Genomic DNA, 13,319 nt, shown 5'->3' on the forward strand with positions numbered 1-13,319 from the left:
CATTAAATGTGACTTTTCAGCTTCGAGGTGTTCAGATATGAGACGGGTTTTCATTTCCATCACCTGGCTGCTTTACTATCATTCAAATGCAGAAGCTTCAGCTGACTCCTCTGGGGAAATTAATATGGAACGACTGAGTGATATGACACTGTAGTGGCAGAGCAGGCCCACGGAGGGTCAATATAGAGGGTGGGGTCCTATATGAGCAGTCAGCTGCATTATAATTGGATGATACTGTTGTGATTCAAATAGGCATGAGTGATAAGGGGAATAATATCAACATAAAACAAAGCAAATGCTGGAAAATGAGCACTGTCCCATCGCCTTGAGCATTAAGTTGTGGTTGTGTCAGTGGTTGTGTCAGAGCTTATGCAGTGTCTCCATACTGGCAAGGGTGGGGTTTTTTTCACTTGAGGAGAGAGCCAGCGCTGCACTCCCTCACTTAGCTCTGCGTTTGTTTCGCTAATTTGTCAGACAAGAGGAAGAGAAGGGGGAGAACAGCGAGTTGGGGCTGCAACAGAGACGAGAGGCATCTGAAAGCCTTTCCCCGGGTGGGATTCAGTGGCCGCTAAAGAGAAAAAATGAGACAGGAAACACCAAAGTAGTGCATAACGTATGCTAATTAAATATCCAAGCCAGTGACAGGCAGCCGGCAGATAAATCCTCCAGAATGGATGTTTTCCCAGAATCCAGGCACCATAGATTCCCCTGAATAGAAACACTCGTCAACAGATCTTAGACGGTAATTGTTTTTCAACAAACAAGATTAAAGATCTAATGTAATTATCTTGGTGAGGATAAAAAAAAAAAAAATAAATAAAAACGTCTGCGATGTAGAGAAATGTAAACATTTTCAACACACCTTTTCCCAGAGGGCTGCAGGGCCGTGCGCCACATACACAAAGCAGACGGGATTCAGCACCATGGACAGTGGCATCAATCTCTGGACAGTCTACAGGCAGCGATTTGTCACGAGCCCACACAGCTGCTGCTGCTGGAGGAAGATGGAGGAAGTGCTCAGGAGAAGGAAAGAGAGCTGTCAAACATTTTATTATTTAAAATGTTATTTGGATAAATAAAATAACTGACATTATTGTAAATTTTGTGAACGGAATAAGTGTCATTTTGTCTTTTTCATTTGTTATATATTTGCATTCAGTGATGCATATCATTATTTTTTGTTGACTGTCTTACATCTCATGCTGTATCAATAGATATAATTGATAATTCGTTGAAATCTTTTCCTACTTTTCATTATGTGGGTGGATGTTTTGTGTCTTTGTCTCTGTATACTTTGTTCCGCCTGCCATCAGATTCTCCCTCTTTTAAGCGTTGTGTTTTTGTTTTGTTTAGGGGTGTAGCCTTTTCACGGCAAGGAAATGTTGGTGCCATTAATCTATTATCTCATCGTGTTAACAACACAATGAGTAGTGAAGAAATATTCAGAAAAGAGAGGCTTTAAAACAAAAATAGATGCAATGTCGAGGCAAACAGAAGAACTAAAGACACATTCATGAATAAATTCAAACAAAATACTGACTTGTGAGAAGCTGATCTGTTTGGCGTTTTTGTTAGATACGTTTTAGTTCAGACTTTATTTGGAATCAAAACAAGTGTTGTGTCTATACACAACAATTAGTTCAAAAGAATGAATCTCTTTTTGGGCGAACGAGCTGCAGTGAACAATCCGTTCTCAGTTCGGTTGATCTCTCAGAGTGAAGCGCTCACTGCTTGGGAACGGTGCGTGTTCAGTGATTTGTTTACTGAACTTACTACAGAGCGAACATGAGCTCTGAATGACAGTCAGCTGCTCAAGCTGCCAGAATCAGGCCCAGCAAGCTGAAGAAATGATGCTCTTAAGTTCCTTCTAAAATTCCAATTGAATGTTTGTGCCACATTTTAAGAAATTCTCTCGAAGCGGTCCTGGCATATCGGGTGCAGGAGAATGGGATGGATGGCTGGGATGGACGTGAGGTGACAGTGACCTCTGATTGATAAAACCTAATCAGTTCATCTTTGAGTCCAAGTGAGCGTTTGTGCCAAGTTTGAAAGAAATTCCCCCGAGGCGTTCTAGAGGTGTTGCGTTAATAAGAATGTGATTATGTGAGGTCACTCTGATCTTGACCTTTCACAAGAAATTCCCCCGAGGCGGTCTTGAGGTATTGCGTTCATGAGCCTGGGACAGACAGACAGTAAGACGGATGGACGGACGGACAACCCTAAAACATAAAGTCTCCGTCCACAGCGGTGTGGAGGTATAATAATAATACCGGCCTCAGTGATACTCAGTCACAATTTACTCGAGACCTTTAATATTTGATGAGCAGAAAAAGGGGTGTTATTCTTTCAGTGATCACACTCTTACAGAGTCATAAGGTAACGTGTCACTCTGGGTCAATACAACTGTTCAGGATTACATTATTGCGGTGTGTAATTTCGCCCACAGTGACCATTAGACAGTTGATTAACTGCTTCTGATATGACCTTTATGAATCCACTGAAAATAAAACGCTACAGGAAGACGGAGACCTGAACATTTGTTCCTTCAATCATTTTAGATTTCACAGTATTGATTATTTGAAGGCCTGTTATCACTTCTCAGCATTCAAACTGACTTGTATAGTTTCAGTCTAAAGAAAATCCACCAAACTTCGGGGGAGGAAATTGATTCTGGATTAAGTATGGGCTCGTCAGTTTCGATGTTTTATTGCCTGTGGGCCAGAACTGTCTCAGTTATTTTTGTTTGTTTGTCATCATCACCAGCTTTCACCACAGAGCGGACTGCTGAGCACCAGGACATGAAACACAAATTACAAGTTCCAGTTATTCCTTTTCTAAGGATACATATTGTGTCTTTCAGTGTCTCCTTCAAATTTTCACAGAGAGAAAGTGGCCTTGGGCGCTAGAAGTTTGAATGTATTACTGTTTCATTCATCCTTTGAGCTCGCTCCATCAGACTAGCGCTTCTCTGAGCATGCTCAGAAAGGGTGGTTCTTAAGAGTTCCTTAGAATTAGAATAATACAATCTATTCAAAATAAATGTAATGAAATACATAAATCAATTCCAAGCAGTTGGCCAAAAGCACATGGACACCAACACATTACACCCACGTGTGAGGGAGAGACTGTCCTCCACCAAAAAACACGACCCTGTAGGGTCTTTTGTGCGGGCAGCTTATTGGCATCAAATGACGCGAAATGACCACCAATCTCAACCAATCTTCCGACCACGAATTGGAACAGTTTTTCTTTAAAACCACCTTTGCTGTTGCCGTGACATCGAAAGTTGCTTCACTTTAAAGAAGTAATCATTTGAATTTCTAAACAGGGGTGCTAGATCAGGGCACGTTCCTGTGGGCCGTATTTGAGCGTTGGCACAAATGACCTGAACCTGAATTTGGTAATGGCAGCAGCAGATGTCACATTTTGTTGCTTTAACATTAAATGGATCTAGGAAACATCACCCAAACCATTAAAACAGAACTAGAAAAAAAAAAAAACATAAAAAATGACCCTGTGTGGGTGAGTGTAGCAATACTTTTCTCCACCATGTTCTTCTGGCCGTCTTAATGTCACTCTGCTGATCAAAACAACCACAATGAATTCAAGTTTACTTCCGGTAAAACATGCATCGGTGCGTTTAACTTTTGAAGGCAGGAAAGCTCACATAGTTTTGTCCGTGTATATGATCAAGCTGTGTATTTTAAGGTTAGGAGGTTACTATCATAACCTCTTGAGCACAGATCTAATTTAAAGAAGAGATTCTGTTTGAGGATCCTTCATGGAATAATAGAAATGATTCTCTGCATTAGACACCCACTATTTTCCACATGTTCTGGACAAATACAAGAATAAACGCAAAAGCATTCCTAAATCCAACATCTGGAACCCGGCAGAGACCATCTGTTTGGCAGGAGAAGGTGAGCAGAGCTGCAGGTGGCGGCTGCTTCACTGACTCTGGGGAAAAAGGACAGTTTCTTCTGAATGCTGAACGATCTTCGTGGTTGGTGGTCGGAAAGTTGTTTTACATTTTGTAGAAAATGCTTGCAGGATTGTGAAATATTTTATCACTGTTTTTAAGCCCACATCGTAGGTCGTTTCCTCTTCTTTCTTTTTTTTACGCGTTTTATTTCGTTCATTTGGTTTTTAATTTTTTAATCAATTTATTGCAGTCAGTGAAATTTGGAGAAATGCTGCAAATTCTTTATATTAAATATTATTATCAGGCTTGTTATAGGTTTTGCACAGGAGAGAAGGAATTGCACAGCTGCAACTTTAAGACTCCACACGCCTCCCCTCCGCCAGCTCCAACAATGGTCTTTTCCAGCTCCGCTTATCACAGCAGAATTTGTAACATGCCATAATTTCCCGACCGGTGTGTGTGTGTGTGTGTGTGTGTGTATCCCCGGAAATCAAATGTCATTCCCCGATGCGGCTAATTTGGCGATCGTTGCTGCTCCTTTGTTTTTGGACGATGCCGGGGAACAGCCGCACCTTTACGATCCGATCCTCGGCGTCGCTGCCTGTTTGCACTGAAGAAGCCTCCCAGGATTGACCGCTTCATGGTAGAGCTCCCAGAGACTGCAGTTGTCATTGATCCGCTGGCAGAGCGTCCGCTCATAGTAAAGGAATAAATTGTGAGTATATGCACACTGTTGCCGCCGGTATTGCGGTGACCTACATTGCCCCCCCCCCCCCTCCTTGTTCCTGCGGGCTCAAGGTGATTTTCTGCGGTGCCCTCATGTGAGCTACATCCCTCAACTCTGGACTGATAGGGTGAGGGAGGGAGGGGGGGGGGTGTTGGAGGAAGAGCAGGCTCCTGGTGTGGATGGGTATATACATTTCGTGTATGTGTGTGTGTGTGTGTGTGGCGGAAGAGGGGGGGGGGGTTGACATTGTCAGGCTCTGCAGGAGAGCAAAAATTCGGCCGGGCTGTCACAGTGGAGAGAGACAGAGGAGAGAGTTAAAGGGGGGCGGGATGCAGACAGAGGCTGGCATGATGTAATGCACTTGAGACAATAGCCAAGGATTCTCCCCAATTATCATTTCAGAGGATGAGGAGGAGTTGTTACGGTGGCGTAAAGACGCGATCAGCGCCGCAGTCAGGCCGTCTCGCCGTGTGTGTGTGTGTGTGTGTGTGTGTGTGTGTGTGTGTGTGTGTGTGTGTGCGCGCGCGCGTGTGCGCGCTGTTAATGACAGTAAAAGCAGAAGCTGTCACATGAGGAACAGCTGCCCCTCCTATAAACAATATTATTACCAGGCTATTACAGAGATGCAAGGAAGGGAGAGAGAGCATGAAACAGACTCTCAGGGATGAATCAATTTATCTGCCTCACACTTGTTTTGTGTTGTGACTGAATGAATGAATGAAGGAATGAGTGAAAAGGCAGGCTTAGCTGTTAGGAGGTTAATGGCTGGAGGCAAAGCTGCCATCTACCTCTGATCTTGCAAATTCATATTAACATGTGCAACCAGGAGAGTAAAGGAACATGACAACATTTGGATGACATCTTTGCTGAAACTGTGGCTCACGCTATTTTTTTTTTTCCCCCAAGCGTGACACAGATAGTCTACATTATGCCAAAGCAAGGATGCTTAATTTAAAAAAAAAAAAAAAAAAAAAAAAAGGAGTGTGACTTTTCGGTGATGCACCTCGACCATGCAAAATACGCTACACTGCTTAATATGTCTGGTGTGCAGACAAAGCTTTTGTTGCCCGGAGGTGTCATGCAGAGAAGTGGCTACCTGTGGCAGCAGCTTTTTATATCTATGAAATTATGTTTTAAGGGCATCTTTTACAGCCTGCTGCTTAACCTTCCATAATGAGAGAGGTTGACATGATGGCGGCGGTGACGGGTGGCATAGTTTCAAATCGGTTTCAACTTTATTGCTTTTTTTTTTTTCTTCCTCACCTCGATCCGTGCTCTTATTCAATCTGTATCGATTCAGGGTTTGCATGACCTTGCTGCAGGGGATTGTGGGTGATGGTAAAGGCTAGACGTTGTCCTTTCATCCTTTCATGTGCATGCAGACTTGTTTTCAGTTGAGCACACAACCAGTGAACACAGACACACAAATCCCCCCCCCCACCCCCTTCCTCGCCCTCGCAGATGCTCACACACAGGTGGAGGTAAAGTGCACTCAAAGACAAATGGACACACTTGATGCACGGCCCTCCTCCTCACCCTTTTTCCCGCCTCCCTAATGGCAGCAGGCTGGGTGTAACTCTACACCCGTGCCATCCTCTTCATCCCATCTCTGTCTCATTCACTTTTTACTGCTCGGCGTATCAGTGTTCACATGAGAATGTCAATGAGTGTGTAAAACAGGACGGTAGTATTTTGATGATGTAATAATTTACAGATGCACAAGCAGGTTTTTAAAGCACTTTCATGGACGGATCTCCTTTTATTTTCTGCAGATTGTGATTCGGAGCATTCACGGACACAAAGCGACAGTTGGTAGAAGATTTTAGGTCCATGAAGGTGACTGTAAATGTCACGAGTCGGACAAATGGGATTCGACTTGCAGAGATTTAAAAACTATACGATAAAATGTGTAGGTTAGGTTAGATTAGGTAGTTACTTTATTAATCCCCGAGGGGAAATAAAAAATTTAAAAAAAATAGTTTGGAGTTGTGCTACCAGTGACATATGTGGTGTGTTCCCAGACTGTTGTGGATGACGAGGATGAGAACCAGCACGCTTGTGGCTCCACTACAGATGAAATAGCTCATGGTGGGAAAAGACCAGCTCAACTTTAAAATATTCATTTAAATTTTGAATTTAATTGTCGCTCTTTTGTACACCGTTAACACTTGCAATCACTTTGAATTTAAACCTCTGTTTTCTTCACTGTTTTCTCTCACTTGTATGATTGATTTGAGTATTTCTCCTTTTCTTTATGGACATTATTATGGGTTCTGATTGTGTTACCAGGTGTTAACCTGAATCTGGTGTCTTTATTCCTTTTCTTGTATCCAGATGAACTATTTAAAGCACTAAAACGTGAACAACTGTAGAATCTAAGTGTTCATAGTGTGCATAAGATGACTTTTCATTCCTACTTATTTTTCAACATGACTGTCAGTATACTGGTGTACAAATAACACTTTACAATGAGACTAATTCATAATTTACCAAAAATGATTTTACATACGTGTGATCAGGATGTTTAAATTCTGTTTCTTGGAGTCTTTTACACATTGCAGGAGTAACATTGTTGGAGGGAGAGGCTGTATTGAATTTTTTTTTTCTCTGCCTCATAAAAGCTAAGTATTACATTATTGTATAAAACATCTAAAAATATATACAGCCTTCTGCCTTTATAAGTCCAACAAAAAAAATCTATTGCTGTCCAGTAAATCCTGTTTTTGCAAGGGGTTTCCCGATCAGTTGGAGGACTGCACTCTCCCTTCTTCTAGAACTAAGCCTTTCATAAACTGCAGGATGTAGTCGAAAACATCTTAAAGAGGGATTATGTAACTTTTAAAACAGTATGTGGCATATTCTCCCTCTTGTGAAATGTTGAATTCAGCAATACAGTACAACTAATATAAATAAGAATCCAAAGCACAAAACCTAGAGAAAAGCATCAAAAGCAGCTTGAAAACAAAGACTTCAATGAATCATTGATTGTCTGAAAAGATGCCAGTTCGCTCTCTGTCCATCAATTAACCGTTTTAACAGCTCTCTGACCCACCGGTGGGCTCACACCGCACCTATCACACATCTCGGGTATATGAATATTTCACTTAGGGTAAAGATCATGCGGCTTCAGTGAAGAGCCGGAGCAAAGCTGAGACGCCAAATCCGTGGAGGAAAAGCGTTTTTTTTTTCCAAGCTTAAAACTACTAACGCAGAAAAAGGAAAATGTTTCAGTTTTACACTACAGTCACATTTACTTTGGCATGTGCAGTGGCTTATTATAACAAAGTATAGTATCTAATGTTAAACTTAAAATTACATCACTCATAGTGAAGTTAACATTTTAATACCAAGTCTACAATTATTTTTATAAAGTGGATTGTACACCTCATGCTGCTCAAACCCAACAACAAGCATGAAAACAATGGCACGAGATGATTGCAGTGTCTTCAGTGGTGGCTCTGTCTAAAAACAGTCATATGACATTTTGTCTTTTGAAAACCTTGTGACAGTTTTCATGTGAGAAGATGAAGTACATTTTTTTTATTTCTCCCCCATCAGCCCAATGTTTTTTTTCAGTAACTTGAAGTGATCACAGTTCTCCACTAAAACAAATAAATTAGCATGAATGGATTTTTTTTTTTCTTTTTTTTCCATCATGCATAACTGCTGCGTCACCCCACAGAGTCACAGGTTACAGATCAGCATTCAGCGCTGAAGACCAGTTGATAGTATTCTCCATCCTGCTTGCAATCGTACGTTCCTGTGGCCATGAATATATTCAATAGACTTTAATTGTTGTTTTTCTTGGCAGGCTGTCTCCTGGTTGTCAGAAGTCTCTGTGGTGGAGGGTGCCATATGAATGAGATTATTTTTTTTTCAGCACTATGAGTGTACCGTGCAATCTGGCCAGTTCCATTCACAAAAACGCTGCGTCGCTCCTTCTCCCCCACCTGTTGGCCTGATATGGATGCCAAAGCGGGAGAGAGCGGCGCACAACAGCTTTCCCATTACCCTTTTGAGTTCATCAATGCGGTCTGTAAGATGCACTTTGTGCTCAGCTGCATGCCAAGAAATCAAACACAGACATTATTTAAAAGTGGAATTTCCCACGAGTCAGCTCCCCTGGCAGCCACAGACTGACGCGTGTAATCAGCTTGCTGCTTCTGGTCTTGATGCAAGTGAAGTGCATTATCATCAAAACAATTTGGTCGCGCTCTCTGATTCGTGTTGTGAGGAAATGAGCTTGAATGAGTCTAATGGATTGTTACAAATATGTGAAAAGTTGACCTCGCAGTTCAGCAAAAATTAGGTGTATAATGAGCTTTTTGGACCAACTTTTTTTTTTTTTTTGCACACATTTCTAAATGACCTTCTCCTCGCCTAATGAGTTAAAGCATTATTAATTCCATGCTTGACGATAACGAGGCTTTAAACACACTATTAAATAACGCTGGTTTTATTTTAGTCTCTCCAAAGTCAGCTCAACAAGCATTCAGTGGTACGGCTTATCTCCAAAGCCACAGAGTGTCGTGTTCAGTCCGCCGCCTGTTCTGCACGCGCTCGCGCTCCGCATGCCGTTTGATGTTTCCCAGGTGGTGAGTAGGGCTGAATTTGCCTCACTTGGCCACGTACAGCTCAGGAACATGCTGCTTGTTTTGTGTGCTGCTCCTTATCTATCTCGCACAATTGTTCCCATTAATGAGATTAACTGAAGACATTCAGGAAATTAGCTGCAGCTCGCTGATTTGTTCGCTGGCAAAAAAAAAAAAATGGAGTGGCTCTACACATTGTGTGGCAAAATTTACATCTGTCCCTTATAGATACAATAGTTCACCGCCTGCTTCATTCTTCCAGAGGTTTGTTTGTACGATTTTGTCTTCGTCCCGCTGTTTTTCCGTTTCACTATTTTTAAAGATGATAATGCGAAATATATCGTTTGTTTACAGAGGCTGCCCAAAGTTAAACTGTAGTAGTTCAGGTTCAAGTCAATACAAACTAAATCAGTTTCTACAATATTAGCACTCTTGTGTCTTAAAATGAGACGATTCCAAAACCACCGATTTTTACATCCCTTTCCTATTTTTTTTTTAAAACCTATCCTCCAATATTTGTGCAGTCGCTGATCCATGCAGGCCGCACGTGCGCACGCCTACGAACTCTGAAACGCTACGTATTCCTGCCCGATTTCTACCACAAATGTCCAAACAGCGTGGAGCGTTGAAACACTTCACAGTTGCCAGCTAAGTGTACCGAGCTGCAGACAAAATGGCGGACACGGAGACAGACATTCCTCCTTTATTATGAAAGCAAGAAATCTGTTCAGTTTGTCCCAAGTCATCTGAATATGAACAAAAACCAACAATACGCGACGACGCCTGTTCACGCTTGTTTTTATTTGTGAATGCGACGTGGCCGATATCAGCCAACACTGAAGCGCATACAGCTTGCGCGACCGCTCTTTTATTATTAACGTTGGTTGTAAGTGTTGTGATCAGTACAGAAATGAAAGGAATATGAAGACACGAGGACGCATAGAGGATCGCTCTTTACAACGATGTTGTCCAATGGTCGTGTTTTTTTTCTTTCCCCCAACTGTCTGGATTGGGCAATGGATCAGGCAGTGTTGCAAAAGATGATAAATTCAATGCATGTTCAGCACAGATTGGGCACAGGCACTGGCAACTACACTGTCGGTATGCTTCGGATGAAGTGTCTCTCCATTGGCAGAACAGCGTCTGAACGCACACCCTTTACACTTTGACGATCGACCTGGTGCAGAGGTGAGAAGTTGAGAAGGTTTTAACTTCCCTGTCCAGCTCAGTTTTTGTTGTCTACAACCGAGTGAAACTAATGAAGGCCTTCAGGGACAGACTTTTCAAAACTACACTCTTATACCCTTTTGAACAATTATCTCGTCTCACCTTTTTCCAGGTTGACTGTCTTTTCAACATACCTTTGAGTCTACCTTTGATTTTCACAAGCCTACAGCCCTGAACTCTTTCAAAATAAAAATCCAAATTGTTCATGAAGGTTTTGCTGTTATAGATCTGGATCTTTTCATGGTTTCATGATACAACTTTCTGTCGCCAGCGAGCCGTGAGCTTGGTGTTTGAGCTCGGATGAGGCGGAAACCGGTGCTCTGGATTTGGTGCACTGATTGGGAAGAAAAACCTCACTCCTACCCCCTTGAATAATTCATTGATTGGCATATGGCATGGAGAGAAAAGCCCAATGATCCCTGCATGTCTGTCTGTGTGCACTTCTTATTACATCTGTGGCCCACAATGTGTTCAATTGAGCGTGCTGCAGTTCCTGCCTCCCGTGATTCCTGAATACTTCGAGCCTCACATTTAACATCTTTAACCAGCTGCACTAAACTCAGCCACTTAACTCTCATCTGTTTTTTTTTACAACACTCTCAGTCTATTCCTTCAGCAATCCAGTTCTCTCACCGAGTATCACTCTGACAGATAAAATCTTACATATTCATCATTTGATGTGCATTTATGCCGCATAGTCTGACATGCTAGTGGAATTTGAGGGCAGCTTTTTCCTGATGTACATTATCATAATGTGCTGTGAGTTTGCACTGCAGAGGAAATGAGCACAGAAAGACTATCAGTAGGCGTTCTGTTTCAGGCCCTTGGATTATCTGTCGACCGAGTATCTATTTTAATGGTGGTCAAATTGGCTTTGCAGGAAAATACTATTGTTGCTGCTAGCGAGATCAATCTGGCCGGCATCTGCATCCCGGCTGGCAAAAAGAGCTCTCAGCCCGCACATTCCTCACACTGCCCACTGTGGGTCATGAGAGTATGTCTATTCAAGAGGATCACACTAACTCCTACCTGTCAGCAACACTGCTCCACACTGGAGAGAAACTAATGTCTGGCTGCACAAACATGCCCTCTGATAACAGCGTAGAACAAATACTGAGCAGCTGAGGAAAAAAAAAAAAAAAAAAAAAAAGGGAATTTTAGGGAAAGTGGTGGGTGTTTATCGCTGCATTTTGCCTCCGGGCTTTACAGACAAGAGCTATTGCTCAGTCTTTTTTTTTCTTTTTTTTTCTGAATCACAACTTTAACTGATGCCTTTCAAATGGCACAATTAAGCAGATAAATGTTTCATAGAGCGATGGCGCATGTTTTCAGTTTTCATGAAGGCTGAAAAGCGCAGACAAAAGCAGATCAGTCAGTGCACTTTCGCTCCGTATCTATTGATTTTTCATAGACAGTAGAAATGATTTAAAGGGCTGCCACGGTGAGATCAAAGCATAAGGTGCAGGAACGGTACAAAAGGGGACTCTATGTGCCATGAAGCAGAAAGAAAAAACATCCTCAATACACTTTCTGCACAGCTTAAAGGAGAAATAAAACACTGTTAAACAACAAAAATGGGCCTGGTATTTCAGGGCATGTTTGTTGGCGTATTGTGGTTAAACCCTCAGAATCAGGTGCAATTGTTCACGCATTTGGAAATCTAATCGAAATTCTCAACTAAAGTAGACTTATAAATTAACTTCATAGAAAATGAGCACGGATTACTAAGAAAAACAGACTTTTTCTTACTAGTTGAAGATTCAAGAGTGGACTGTTCCTTTTAAAAGATTATCACAACTAAAAAAACAATAAAACCTGCATCTATAATAAATCTAGCATCTTCCTCCGTTTGCACAACTATCATGTTTTGGGCCACAGTGAGGAATAAATCACTACCCTCCACTTAAAATGCACGCCCGATGCCGCAGTCCTTCCGCCAGCCGGCCCCAGCTCTCCAAGAGAAGACTGGCATGCGCGGTGCGTCCAGCCAAGCAGCATGCGGGCTCGGTCCCTGCAGTCTAAATGGCAGCGGATGGTGGCTGAATGGTGAACCGGTGGGAGCCTGGCCGGGTGCCCGCAGAAGATATGGGAGACCCCGTCTCACTGCCAGGACATGCTGGGACACAGACCTGGCATTGTAATCCAGAGGGGACCAAGTCTCAGCAATGGGATATTGAAACCTCACTAAATGAACCTGGCCTAGGTCAAGACACTGAGTGGCTGTGGCCTTCCGTTTAAGACAAATTGATCACGAACTTGCAAGTAGGGCACTGTTGCCTGTGCAGCAACTGATTGACACGTTTAATATTTGGTAGATGATTGAAAAAGGAGAGTTGAAATATGTTTGGTTTTACTTTTGAAGGTATCTCAGTCACGATTTCTGTCAGTATTGCTCTGGACGACTTCGAATAGCCACAATATCTGTGCATTCAGTTAAGAGCAGTGTCGCAATTACCTTGAACTGAAAGTAGCAAAAGCATGCTTGAAAAGTCATTGTTATCACGTTAGTAGCATGTTTGTGATGTCGTCATGCCATATTTGCATGTCATGTTCAACGAAGCCATAGTCTCCGTAATTTCAGTAAACATGAGCCAACGTGACATAGTTAACATTAGCCTAACGGTAGCTCGCTTAAAGCGGGACAGGAAATTAGCTGTGCGCCTTCGAACGACTTAAAAATTGTTATATTCACCTTATACGCTACATGGAAATACTGTAATGAGCAGTTAGCTCGTCCGTCATTACACCAAAACAGCTGAGACCATGAATGCTCAACGTCCTCCTGAGGTCCTGAAGGTTGAAAGCTTGGTGCGATAAATACGGTATTTAATTGCTGTTAAACGGTGTATCA

The 13,319-nt window shown here is 42.3% G+C and overlaps 1 protein-coding gene across 5 annotated transcripts in view; it reads left to right on the forward strand.

Moving 5' to 3' along the window:
* Positions 1 to 4,358: 4,358 nt before the first annotated feature.
* The window catches only part of ppfia2 (PTPRF interacting protein alpha 2), a 151,314-nt gene continuing 142,353 nt past the window's right edge, over positions 4,359 to 13,319 (forward strand). For all 5 annotated transcript variants that reach the window (XM_069711029.1, XM_069711032.1, XM_069711033.1 and 2 more), the window contains exon 1: positions 4,359 to 4,637. The gene's annotated coding sequence lies outside the window, so the exon portion shown is untranslated. The remainder of the gene's footprint in view (positions 4,638 to 13,319) is intronic.

This window comes from Brachyistius frenatus, unplaced genomic scaffold (genome assembly GCF_029030835.1).
Source record: "Brachyistius frenatus isolate BFR_SWC_R1_liver_20210118 unplaced genomic scaffold, ASM2903083v1 Contig_96, whole genome shotgun sequence".
NCBI classification, from domain to species: Eukaryota; Metazoa; Chordata; class Actinopteri; family Embiotocidae; genus Brachyistius; species Brachyistius frenatus.